Here is a 14,884-nt window from a genome sequence, read left to right on the forward strand (position 1 = left end):
CCAAACCCATCGCCACTGTGAGTTTGACCAAACATTCATGGACTAGTTCTAATGAGAAAACTTTACCTTTTACCTGATGATGTAAATTAGTTTTATGTGATTTTTTAGCTATCTGACACAATTTTATTATGAGGTTTTTATATGATGTAATTTTCAAAGTTATCTCATCACACAAATTTATGGAAAAACAATGTTTTAATATTGAATGATTTGTAAATAAAATTACAATCTATCTACAACAGGAAAAAAGTCTGTAACAGTAATATAAACAGCAATATCTGTCTATTTTACTTTTACCATAATAATCTACTATAATAATACCCCTCCACCCATTTTTTTTTTATTAAAGATGTATTGTCCCTTGTTAATGTCAAAAAATCATAAAAAATAATTTTTAAATAATTACTTGCTCATATTGCAATAGCATACAAATTTATTAACTTGTGCATAAAAATTATTGAACTTAAAAAATGTGTACCCTGATTTTTAAACCAAAAAATTATAATAAAAATAATAAAAGTGTTTCTATCATTTTTCACTGTAAACTGAAGGGTAGACATTTTTTAAATACACTAATTTCTATGTTCAAGTTGATAACTTTTATGTTACTTCAAAATGGGCAAGTTAATTTCAAAAAATATTTTTATGATTTTTTTGGTATTTAGCATGGGACAATACATCTTTAAATAAAAAGCTTTAAAAAACCCCCATAGCTAAGCCTGAATATTTAATGAATGAAGAGATATAGACCTATTGATAAATCACATAAACAAACAGGACACTATTATAATCTCCCAACAAGAAGGTTTGAATAAATTTCATAAAAACTCCGGGAATATTATAGGACACTTGAAGAATACATTTCTTGAAAATTCAGATTAGATAAATGAGAACACAGCAGGTGGCTTGCAAGTATAATGTAATATGCACTGCATTATTTATGATAATATAACATCTTCATTGAAAGTCCCTAATGTTGGATTTCCTGGAAAATTCAGCTCTGTAGAAGTAATGAAACTGATGAATGGCAACGGTTAGCATCATTGAAACTAATTAATACCTTCAAAATACAGCACACGTCTTTTTATTAATCTTTTTTTTAATACATAATGACACTATTCAGAGAAGACATGATTATAAAAATGAAACTGAAAATGCAAAGTTGATTGAAAACATTTGGACAGGTGTACACTTACAAGATTTTCAGAGAGACTGAAAGTGAAAAAAAAGGAGGAAATATTAAAAATTGAAAGTATGGATAAAGTCAGGTGGTGGTGGTAGAGAAGGGGTAGTTTAAGTGGAAATCTGAATATTGATATGGTAGGGGTGTAGTGGTAGTGTGACGCCTTCAAGAAGCCTAGTGGGGTAAGAGGTTAGTGATGGTGTGCAGTGGTAGAACTTTCACAAATGCAGGGTATAGACTACCTCAGCCCCTCCATGGCTGGGGCTGAGGTAAGAAAATTATTATTATGGCACTCTTGACTTAAAATTGTATAGACTTGGTTTTTTAATCATAATTTTGAAAAAATATGAGATGTATATAGCAAGTTTGTGTAATAAATAGTCAATAAAATTTTACCTGTGTTTTTATTTTATAGAACCAGATTTACACAGATTTATTATTATAATATGGATGTTGATGATAATGATGATTAAAAAATAGATAATCAAAATGATAATAGTAGGCTTCTGCTAAGATCTGAAGAAATAACTTTACTGTCTCTTTTTTCTCTTTATTGTCTCTTTTTTCTCAATGAGAAATGCAATAAAAACAAAATGTAAAGAAAAACTTCAAACAATCATAAAAAAATGCAAAAATGCATGTCAAAAAGAAAAAAAAACAGAATTGTAAATACATAAAAAGTAATTAAAAGGTAAAATTGGAAGTTATATTAAGGTTATAACAAATCTACATACCATATTAACTGTGTAGTGGAAAAGTATTGTAAATGTCACTGTTTTTGATGGTCCTATTGTTGTATAGTGATGGCCGCCAACATGGATTGTCATCATGCAAAGTACCTGCATAAATTTTCTGCTGTTGCAATGTTCACTCAAATTTTATGGTCATAATGTGGATACTAATTATCAAAAAAAAAAAAAGAAAAAAAAATTATAATAAAAATTATAACCTTTACTCTGTGTACAGTACATTGTATTTCTCTTATACACATCTAGATGTGTATAAGAGACAGACTCACAGGTGGGGCCCATTTGTATATCGCCATTACCATTACCATAAAAGTATTTATACAGAATATTACAGTATATACTGAAACTATTTAATGAATGTAACAAGAAACAGAGTTTCACATTTAAATGTGTTATATGACTATAAAGTTTATCTAAGTCTAGGTCTGTCTAATAACATACATTATTGAATTAGAAAAGGTAGTGATACTTGTCTTTAATTTACCATAAATTATTGAAAACAAGGTGTGCAACAAAACTACCAAGTGTACATTTTCAAGGAACATACCAATTAATTAGAAACATATTCCTATTCAAAATCAACAGGTTGGTAAGATTAATGAACAAGATATATTTCATTTTCGACATCCTACATACTTAAGAGAGTAGAACGAGTGCAATGTAGATTGGTGGAAAGGTGCTCGCCTCATAATCCCAAGATTCTGGGTTCAATCACGAAAAACTATGTCTGGATTTTTCATAACCACAAACTATTCCACTTCCTTAGCATCATAAAGAGAATTCAAAACTATTTTATTTTTGGATTATTAAGATATTATATTTCTAAGCGATCATTTTTTGTAATTAAATTATACTTAATTGTTCAAAAAAAGTTAAGAACAGTTTTGTAAGAAGTTTGGTGAATGTAGAAGACTGGAAAACTTAAGCTTAAGTGTTTTCCCAAAGTATACTTAATTGATAACATAATAATCAATATTATTAAAACAATATCAATTAATGTAATTATAATAAAGAAAATAACAATAATAGTAAAAAGAAATAATAGTAATCGATAACATAATAATCAATAGTATTAATATCAATAGCAATAATCTAATAATTATAACTATATAATATAATATAATTAAACATTATCATCATCATAAAAAAATAAGTAACTAATTTATTCATTCAACATCTAATAAAATGGTAATTAATATTAAAAAAGAATGCATTTATTCAATTTTAAGACAATCAATGTAAAATATTACCATATTTCATACTCATAACATATCTGTTTTATTTTTTAAACATTTATGATATTTTAGATAAAGATGAATTGATGAACACAGTACAGTTGATAATAAAAAAAAAACTTACAAAAACAATTTCTAAATTTAAAGGATCTAATAAGGTACATTTTCTTAATGAGACACAGATAAATTTATTTAGTTTTCACTGAATACAGATGGACTACAAAACTCCTTTTTTTTTTGTAAATTACTAGGCAATAAAGTCCATAAGGAGATAGGAACGGTATTATCTATGTATCTCTTAATTGGTGAAGAAAATGAGTTCTCGTTATAATGTCAAAAGAAATATTAATGAATATACATATCAATTTGAATTCTATTTTACCTCTAATTTTTTTAAAACACTATATTTTTCAATTAATTGTATGCATAATATTTTTCTAGGTATAAATAATTGCGTTGATGTTTCTCACCAAGCACAACGCGTAACAGACGCAGCGGTTGACAAAACAATGACAGAGGGAACAATTTCTCCCAGAATAAAAAAAATCCTCTACAGTACTCACAAGTGAATATTAACATGAACGTTTCTTCCTTGTAACACGACAGAAAATTCTAATAAAAACCTTACGATGCAAATGATATTTCCCAAATACTGATCATAGGGTTGAAGTGTCCGCACCGACTGGTCTCATCTTGCCGTGCCCACAGCCTCGCTCTGCTACACTACGACGCTACATGGCATATGTGCATAAATTAAATGAGATGGAAATGGCGGTATATTAAGTGCAGGCTTGTTGACAGGAGAGGGCAGTGAGGTATTATGAAACAAGATTGCTATTTGCATATTAAAATATTAATTTCATATTCGGAACTCATCCTCATTAAGGATGTAAAACCTAAAGCTAATCGAGAAGTTAAAATAACATTTTTTATTTAAAACTATTATTTTAAATAAATGTAAGCATGAAAAAAATATAATTATAACCAAACATGTTTATAAAAGAGAGTATGAGAAACAATTAATAGTGTTTGCTTAAGAGAATTGCAAGTTTCTTAATTTTCTGCATATTTCATTCATTGTAAAGTGGAAAATTCCAAAATGTTTTAGGAGTGGCAAATGTATTTTAATGATATATGTTTTATTAAACAATTCTTATTTTAGACTTTAGATTTCACATTGATTAACTGTTACTTAATTGTGGTGAAGCAACTCACATATTTCTTTCATTATTTTTAAGAGGAATCAAAATCATTAAATTATATTAAGTATGATCTTTAAATTTTTTAAATATCCTATCTCTTCAAATATTTAACGCACAGTAATCAACAAGGGTTTTGATAAATTCAGGATAATGCTCAAGGTAATTTGATCGTCATAAATTCAGTATGTGATGATTATGTTCGAAACAAAAAAATAATTCCAAATGAGGAGGAAGGACATTACTTTAAATGTTTCAATCTTTAATTAGTAAACGTAATTCTCAAAGTCATCATTTTAACTCTTTTTCATTCAAGCAATGGTTTTCCTAGCAGACCAAGGCCTCTATAATTCAAAAATTAAATGCAAATGTAAATGATTAATTTGTTGAACCTGTGAGTATTAAACCATTCATTAAACTAGCAAAGCAAATTCCATTAATACGGTGACATATCTAGAAGCTGACATGGGATTGGCGGTTGGGGCATGAATGTTAAGTGGGGGAGGGGGGTGGGGAAGAGGTCAACGGTAAGTGGGAGATGTGGGAATTAGCTGGCAAAATAAAGTGATGAGAGAGCTTTCACCTACTTGAGCATAATTTTCCACAGTAAATTTTCAGTGGGAGAGCTTTGAGCACCCAGGGGGTACACAAGTTTTTTAGAAGAATGAACCCACACATCCCCACAGATACCCCACATTAATATAACCCCAATATACATGGGCCCAGTAGGTGATAATTATGATGGATGCTTATCTGTAATACTACTAAATCACTATTTCAAATAAAAACTGAATATATAATTTTAAAATTATTTAATATTTTGGTATATAAATATACAGAACAAAATCGACCTTAATTTTTATCCACATTTACTTTGTTCTTTTGTGTTGTCGTTAATGGAAAACATTTCTAAGAAGTGATTTAATGAGTTTACTTTCAATCAGTTAGATGGGAAAGAAGGGAGCAGTCTGTTTTATAAACTATAAACTCCTATGTTAGTCATTAAGCCAAACATGATTGTAATCTTTGGCACTCATACTCAAGATGATTAGCTTTTCATTTTCACTTTCTTCACTGCTTATGCCTTTTTAACAATAATATACATGATTTTTTTTTGGACCTAATCATAGAAGAGAGTTTCCAACCTTCTGTATTCCCTTTGCCCGAACACTTAAATTTTCTTCTTTCAATACCATACCGATCATTTGGAATATTCTGCCAATTTTGAAATACTCAACTTCACTAAGCAACTTTAAAGTAGATAGTATTGCATAATATTCAACGGCAAAATAAGTTAAAAACCCCATTTCATATGCACAAAATCTCCCCATGTAAACTCCATTTTGGTGCTGTTGGATAGCAGTGGCAAAATACATACAGGAATTTGAAATAGGGGTCCAGGGAGGGAGTGTGTCCACCCACCTCAGCCCCATAATGGTTAAGGTTGAGGCAAGATGATTATGGCACCTCTAGTTGGTTGGAAATCCGCCCCTAACTACCACTATATAGATGAAAATAAGTGGTAGTATACAACAGGTGAGGTTGTCCCATTGACATATTCGAACAACTTCACTAAAAATAATGTTAAATCCTGAAAATGTATATATTACTGTCATTATGATTAAGGTTGATAAGTTCACGTACAATGTAGGTTGGCTTGGTGGAGTAATACCCAAGAGAATCATTGGTTAGTTGAGCCGAGGCAAAGGTGTCTATAGCCCTTAATTACCCAATAGTAATTGTAATTTACAGTACAGACATTTGTTCAGAGAAATTCCCGGTAAAGATTTCAAACACTAAAATGTATAAATTACTGAGAATAGACAGAAAAATAAACACATGCACAGATACATCATAATGCCACCAGATGTACATTCATGGTGGAATGCAATTTTTCCCGCCTTCGTTTTTCTAGAAAGGATAATAACATAACTTGAATTCCATATTTTTTTTTAAAAGGAAGTAAAATATAAGGACATAAATTAATTCTGGTTTAAATTAATTATTTCTGAATTTTGATAACTGGACTAACTAAAGGGGAAAAAAAATCAGAAGTAAAATGTTTATACTCAAAAGAAAATAAATAAATAAATAAGATTTAAAATATATGATTAGCCTTCCAATATCAGAGTCCAGTGTTTAAATCCTATATTTGTTTTCCTTGCTAATAAAATGGAATCTTTTAACAATAAGGCATACAGCAGTTTTGAATTTATATTTCTTTATATTAAAGCCAAATTAAAAATTTAATTATGTATAAACTGTTGCCATATCTTGAACTCGACTTCTTTTAGGAGGAGTGCTAGTACTGATATACGAAAGTGTAGATTTCAAATATGAAGGCCCTAAAGACAAATTCTTTGGGAGTCACATAGCTATTCATTTTTTAAGCTAAAACTAAGAAAAAAAGAGAGCAGTGTAACTCAAAATGATGGAACAACTTAAATGAAAACTACTGTAATTTTTAAATGTCGCACACATTTTAGACTTATCGTAAATGCATAAGATTATTCACTGACTCGTTGCCATCACATCCTCTGACATACCATTTCATACTGGTCCAACGTGGTCATCCTTAGCTCGAGAAATCAGAAAGATACATGCTAGCATAAACATATACAACTTTTCATTTTTCCTACAAACAATAACAAATTGATGTCTCAAGTGCAAATCTACCCCTCAATGAATTCAAAACAGCAATAAGTAATACAGTAACTAATATAGTAAAGTAATTAATTAAATATGCGTATCTGTCAGGTTAAGATCATGTTATCTTGCTACTAAACTTGAAGCCCAAGGTTATCCTGTCGTATGAGTAAATGTTATTGTCTATCCAAGAAGCATTTACATTAAACATTGTCATACTAAATTTAGTCCAAATTCTAATATTATTTCTTTATTTTATTTTCTTAATTCTAGGCTTATAACAAAAAACAAACTTCCAATATTTGACATCAGCGGGCAATTATTATTCTTCACTCCGTAAACCATCTAACATTTGCGCAACTAAACATTACAACCATCAGAGGGCAGTAGAGTTGTTAACAGGCATGTCGACGATGACAATACTGGGTATCTCACGTAAATATAATGAATCACGGTTGTGCGATAATTAAACTTTATTAAATCATTAAGTTATATATAAAATGCTGGCCATAAAACAATAGAGTATCTTGATCAGAAATTATAATCTCCACCTTATAATAGTTGTAAATATTGTTGGCATAATAATGATGATATTAATAATGGTAGACTTATATAGCGCATATTGTTGAGTCCTCTATGTGCTTCACATTATCATTTGTGTTTACAATTAACTATTGTGTTTGTTCTATGTATAGATATTTGCATATCAACATTATTATGATGATTGTTAATGATTGTTTTTATTATTTCAGATTAGATTTAATATAAATGTTCATATAGCATATTTCGTATTATATCGTTTATCTTGATAAAAACATTTGAAATACAATGAAATGCTAGTCATAAAGCATATTTGTGCTTCATGAATAAATAAAGTTCTACTACTTTTACTACTACTAATACTACCTGTACTACAAAAAAAAAAAAAGAAGTAGCGACATTGGCAACTCGGGAACAAAGTATAATTTCCCAGATTTTATTAATGAAGTTGAGACAAAAATGTTTTCGACAAGGCCTTCAATAGGAGTAAGTTATACCACTAATCCAAGAAAAACAATTTAAATACATATAAAAAACTCAGACAAGTACACAAACATACGTGGCAAGGTTCAGATTAAATTTAAATGGCATTGTTTTCTGGATATTTTCTATAGCCTACAAATTGAAGATACAGTACTTTCACTTTATAAATCGAGGAAAATTTAAATAAGTACCAGTACATTAACATAAAATCCACATTGAAACCATTCGATGTACTACAGACAGTCTGAGTGTGGCTTAGCGTAGTGTGTTCATTTGTTTAGTTGTCAGAAGAAATAATCATGGCATTTTGCAGGATTTAATAGCAATGATGAAACAGTCTTAATACCACCAAGCTGTGAATTAAGTAATATGAATTTATAATTATACACAAATCCTGAATAAACATCTACTTCAGGCAAGTAAATTCCCTTCCTCCAACTTCCCTATCCCAGATATGTTTTTTTTTATTTGGTACTTTTTTACTTGATGCATTTTTGTGTGTGATTAACATAAAATTACTGAAGACACTACAAAAATCTGGTCTTTTTGCTTAATATGTAGATACCTTAACTTACTACAAGGCCAAGTATGAAAATAATAACAATTATCAAAATAATGACAGCTAGTTCAAGAAGAAATCAATACAAAAAAAAAAACAATAGATAGATATGTGCCTATTGATTGGTATTGATGAGGACTATGATTGAGCTTTAAAATATTGATTATGTACTTAAAAGAGCCATGGCATAGATTGAGTTATCAATAAACAGCTAAAAGCACTACCGAAATCTTGATTCTAAACTCTGATTAAGTTATGTACATAATCAAACTAAATGTATAGTAATTGTATATAACCTTTGATTATTAATATAAATTTGGTATTTTTTCCGAAAATATATTCATAATAACTGACACCGAGGTACCTGCGTGTATACGGTAGTGATGGCGACGCTATCTCAAAATCGGGGGTGCGCACTCCCCCCCCCCTTCGCGTTCTTTTGTCTTTGTTTCATGTGGCTTCAAAAGTGCCTTGAGACGGTTTTCTGTGGAAGGCGCTATATAAATATACGACCATTGACCATAAATAAAGGTGTTACAAATCTCACTGTACGACACTGGTTAACACAAATAAAGCCTAGACCGTCCTAGGCAAGACCTAGAAAGGAATAATGGTTATAAGAACAAGGTTATTTTCTTTCAAAGTAACTAAAAAAATAAGGCAAAGCCAAAATAATATTAAATGTCTACAATACACTTTAATCTACTAAACAAATGTCTACCAGGATAGGCCTACCCAATAACACCTAATTAATAAACTTCATAAACCACAATCAATTTATTTAACTTCTTTGTATCGAGAAGAGTTGCAAACAGCTTTGCGAAGAGAGTCAGTGCGCATAATACATTAACATTCATCATCATAATTGTAATACCCGCACATAATGTGGACAAGCTTCCTTCTAAATATTTAGCATTTTGACATTAAGAAGTATTTACAATGTGAAAAAACACTCAGGCCATGTATGGATGATGCAATATGTATGTCTAACTAATTATTATTTATTCAAAATTAACTTCCAATTTAGCTTAATTCTACAAGAAAGCAGGAAGTAGAATATTCAAAATAAAAGCAGTATTTAAAACTTCCAAATAAACATTGATCTTATGACACCAAAGAAACATGGTTTCAGTTTTAGTTGGTTTGTTTTTATTCTTGTTATCACTCTTATAATATCTGCCACCAAAATTCACCAAGCTATTTTTTGAATTGATTTTGCCATATCGCAATGTCACTACTTAAATATGTATTTTCTGAAAAATAGTAGGCCTATCAAGAAATTAAATGGAAGATATTGCGCATAATGAACTTTGCCTGGGTGTCAATCAACTTAACAGCTGATTAATGAGACCAGAGCCTGGAATACATGCGTGTCCTACAAACACATGCGTCGTTTCACAAACGCACAAGTTTACGTACACTTAACATATTGTTGGGGACCTTAGTAACAATATCCAATTGACGGCGCTTAGTGGAAAATCAATGTTGCTGACATTCAAGAAAAAAAAAATCATTAGGCTAAAAAAAAAATATATACTTGTTTAGCATCACCCGCCCGACCCTGATTTTCTAGCTGCCTCTCATTTTTTTCTTTTTTTTTGTAAAAAAGTGATGAAAATTGACTAAAAAATGCTGATAATAGACAAAAAAAGATCGTTTTTTTTTTTTTTATCTTAGCACAGGGAACAAGATGTGAAGTACACCACCAACATTACACATGTTTTTTCTGAACATAGGCTGTGTATTAATTGGCTTACTACATAAGACAATCCTTTGACCTTGCAGTAGGCTAAAGCTACCTGTAAAAAAAAAAAAAAAATTGCTGACACCCCCCCCCCCCACCTGAAAATTTCTGAGGGTGTGACGCTAAACAAGTATATTCTTTGTTTTGGCCTTATAAATAACTAACTATGAAAATAATTTTTAAAATGACTAAGAGAATAATTATGAAAAAAAGTAAAAATTACTAAAATTATTTTTAAAAATAATAAAAAATATTTATCACATGATCAGCTCAAAGGAGTGGCCATGTGACGAAGTAAGTCATAATCAGTTCACTGATTAAGCTGTCCAGATGATAGTGAAAGCTACGACAAGCAAATAACATGGACTTTGATAGGAAAGTGACTTCATTTTAATATGCAACCAACAAAGTAAAATATCAACATCCAGGCTGTTAATGATAATAACATAGTAACATAACAATAACAAAATTTTTAAAAATAACAATACATGTTAAAACAATTTAACAATATTATTTTATTTGTATTTTCTTTCTTTGCATGCTTTCTGTAGTACTTACCTTTCTAATTTTTAATTCCAATTCTTTATACTATATTACAGATAATTTTTACAATTAATACACAACAGGCCATTTTTTTTAACTCGCTTTGATTTTCGCTATAAACTGTTATAAAGAATTTTTTATTTATAATGGTTTTGATGTTTTTAAGATAAAGAGATATATAGTGTAAATATTTGAAGCAAAATTTGATGATTTTGATCTTACTTTATTTTTTAAATTATCTATTTATGAATATCACAAATATTATCATAATTTGAAATCAAGAATAGAGATATTCAAATCAAGAATCCATCAGAGGTAATGATTATAGTTTATCATCAATATTTCTTCACTTAGCGGCTTTGGAGATTTAAAATGTAATCTTAATTCCCAATTCTTAACAGCAGCAGTTTAAATTTTAATGTAACCATTATGTAAAGTAGAAAATACATTTGAACAAACCTGAGTTTTATCAAAACAAAATTAATTATATAATTAATAACATTTTTATTAGATGAGTGACCAACCCGGAGGAAAATTCAGATAATAATCTTACTTCCCAATTCCTAAACATCAGCAGTTTACACTGAATGGGACCATTATGTAAAGTAGAGAGTGTATTTGAATAAACTTCTTTTTCCCTCAAACCAAAAATTAAATAGTTAATAAGATTTAAAAAGATTTATATTATTAGATGAGTCATCAAACTGGACAAAAGGTATATAATAAATGAAGAATATAGATGTTTTATAGAAATTTTGAATTTAGCCAGCTTCCCTTAACTAATAATTATTTATTTACAATTTCAGAAATTTCTCCATGTACTGTATTTGCCATTTTAAATTAATTCTACATAGCTTTATGATAAATGATTTGAAAAAAATTAAAAACACCAACATTTTATTGATCAAAAATGTTCATAGAAATTCTTTAACATGATGGGAATTATGTGCGAGTGTAAATTACATTAGCCAACGTATTATACCTATCAACGTTGTCTGGCACACTGCCAGACGAGAGAAAACTAATTTAAATGCTAATGACGATTGCTGTAAGCTGTGACAAGCGTATTCAAAACCTTGGCTCTTTTAATTTCGTACTAGCATTATCATGATTAAAACAGTTTCCATGCCAACAAGGCTAAAGGACGAGTACCAGCAGAATTTTTTATTACATTATGCAAATTGAAGATGAGTCATCGACTCATCGATTATGTCTGATAGTAAAAAAACAAGGTATTATCATTAAGAGACTAATGCTCTCCAATGAAAATAAATTAATTTTTCTTTTAGAATAATGACCGTGTGTTTGGGTGTGGCTACTTTTAAACGAGAAATTACCTCACCACGTTTGAGGTCAAAAACCTGACAACAATTGCGAGAGTTTACAGTAATGCAATAACAAAAAAAAATAATGCTAAAATATAAGCATGCTGAGCGTGAACTCTTCAACCGGCACACAATTATTTAAAGGCAATGATATAAAAATCGCGGCTTGGCTAGAATGCTGCCACCTATAGGCCTGCACTCTTGTTTACCCGCCTTTATTAGTTTATATAATATATTATCGTACACAGCTTACTGAGCAATGAGGTTGTATTATTTACGCTGGTTCGTCATAACAACAAGGATGGCACTGACATACAACATTACCGTGGAGTGTAATGATCGTGAAATATTTCCGAGAAACTTCTGTACGGAGTAAATCTTTAATTCTGATGTGAGTATACACACACACGACGACGCTGTAGGTATCGTGCGGTATGGAGATGTATTCATTCGACATCTCCCTCTTTTGTGATGGACTGGAATTGGTAATGAAATGATATTCAAGTATCATAGCATGTTTAACTAGTGAAGGTTAAAGTATTGAATATTTAAGTAATGCATGATATATATCCAGTTGCTTTTCTCATGATCACTGCAGAATCAATTTAATTGCTAATATTCTCATGGATTGTGAAACCAGTACTGTATGTTGTCTTTTACAACAAAAGTTAATGTATTAGTTTTGATGAACAATATTGTCTTCAGATCATTTGAGGTAAATATTATCTTGAAGACACATTGAAACTAAATACTCTCACTTTTGATCTGAGGACTGAATGAAATGTTTTAATGTTATTAGAAAAAAATATGGCTTCATAAATTCTAAACATGTATGTTAGTCGTATACTGGATGACAATGTATTGTCATACTCTGCAGCTGAAACGTGAATGCATCAAACAAGTGTTGGCTTATCTTCAAACACTATTCAAACAAATTTAAAGAAAATCATTTATTTTAAGTAATGCATGTCCTATAGAACTATTCATATATGAAATAGGTCTACTGTACATATGATTTCCTTATACAATTGTTAAAGGTTTGTATACAGAGATCAGATGTGCTTATTAGCTAAATATAGACAGAAGACACATATCTTTACATTTTATGAATAATATTAGATTTATGTTCTTAAAATAACCTATATTTTGGCATTTAACCCTAAAAATCATATAGAACTTAACAAAAATTATATAGTCCTAAATATATGAAGTGGAGTTATATTATATTTTGGTAGCTAAGAGACTTGCCTATTCTCATCCAGTCAAAATCAAGATTTTTCTCAACAACTAAATATAGCTTACTTAGTGATATAATGAGACTTACTAGTTTCCATAAATTACTACACACTGTCGCTGATAATTTTTGGTGATGCAGACTGGCCTGTCAAATCAGGGAGCCTTTGCGATTGTGTTGGGGACCCTTTCCGGTTGCATCAGGGACAGCTACACAGTTTAACAGTTGCAGTGAAAACACTGTAGCGACACTGTAGCAATTTCATGGAAACCAGACTTCAGTTTATCTTTTCCATGCTGAGTGACTAGTATCTTGCTCTTTGATGAAATTTACATGAAATACATTCAAAACTGGCCATTTATACAATTACATGAAAAGTATATGTAGTCAAGTCTACTGTTTCTTAATAGTTCAATCACATTTAATGACCTTCCTTCAATATTTTTCTGGAAATATGAAGGTGGGTATCCATTTTAACAGGTTCTAAAAGTTCTCCCAGATGGTGATTTTACAAGCATTTTTGCTGGTTGTATTTTCATCAAGAGCTGAATAGGTCTACACAATTACTTTGCATCAGAATGGATCGTTCCAGAAAGATAATGCAATTCAGGATTAATTTGCAAACTCTTCTAATCAAATTCTGTTGTAATGCAGTAAACTGATCCGTGCAGATGGAAAGAGGGAATAAATTCTCATTATCTAAACATTTCTTAGTCCATGTTTACTGTGTCTCAATTTCAACTTTGTTTTATGCTGGTACTATTTCAGTTGGTGAATTTTAAATTTAAGTATTGATTCTCATTTCGATCCTGTTAAAGAAGATTTTAATACTACATTGAATTGCTTCATAGAGAGAGTTGTGGCCAATATCATCAACAATGCTTCTAAGAGTATTATCACAATTATCATTATTATCATTATAATTATATTATCATTACCCATCATTATCAGTAGGCATATTATTATTTATATTGTTAATATCATCACTATTATCATTATCATCCTCATTATTATTATCACTATTATTATTGTGATTATTAGGCCTATCTTTATTACTAATTTTATCTTCATTATTAATATTATTATTTTATTAATATTATGGCCTGTACACTGATGCGTAAACTATGTTAAACCTATATACATAACGCAACTATTATTCCTTACATAAGCCTACTACATATCTAACAAACAAGACCACATATACCACAAATAATTAATACAAAGACAAACAATGATAATGATAGTAATCATATGTATTACAATTCCATAATAAAATGGACACAATTACACAAGCCAGGTTGAAGGTGAATAACTTTACTATGGGAAAGTGCACAGATGATGTAATATAAATAAAGAGATACAAATGCATTTTTATGGCTTTATTTACAGGTTTAGTGGTGCATTTGCTGCTGAACTTAAACGATAGAGCTAACTGCAAAAACAG

The 14,884-nt window shown here is 29.9% G+C and overlaps 1 long non-coding RNA gene across 1 annotated transcript; it reads right to left on the bottom strand.

The window, feature by feature from the left end:
- Positions 1–836: 836 nt before the first annotated feature.
- LOC117110862 lies at positions 837–3,874 on the bottom strand. The gene is made up of 3 exons (XR_004445778.1): positions 3,731–3,874; positions 1,918–2,081; positions 837–1,212 (listed from the first exon to the last, which is right to left on the bottom strand). It is a non-coding gene; the product is annotated as an uncharacterized LOC117110862 (long non-coding RNA).
- Between the last annotated feature and the right edge of the window lie 11,010 nt (positions 3,875–14,884).

This window comes from Anneissia japonica, unplaced genomic scaffold (genome assembly GCF_011630105.1).
Source record: "Anneissia japonica isolate Jap-2015-1 unplaced genomic scaffold, ASM1163010v1 scaffold287856_len476331_cov182, whole genome shotgun sequence".
Taxonomy (NCBI): domain Eukaryota; kingdom Metazoa; phylum Echinodermata; class Crinoidea; order Comatulida; family Comatulidae; genus Anneissia; species Anneissia japonica.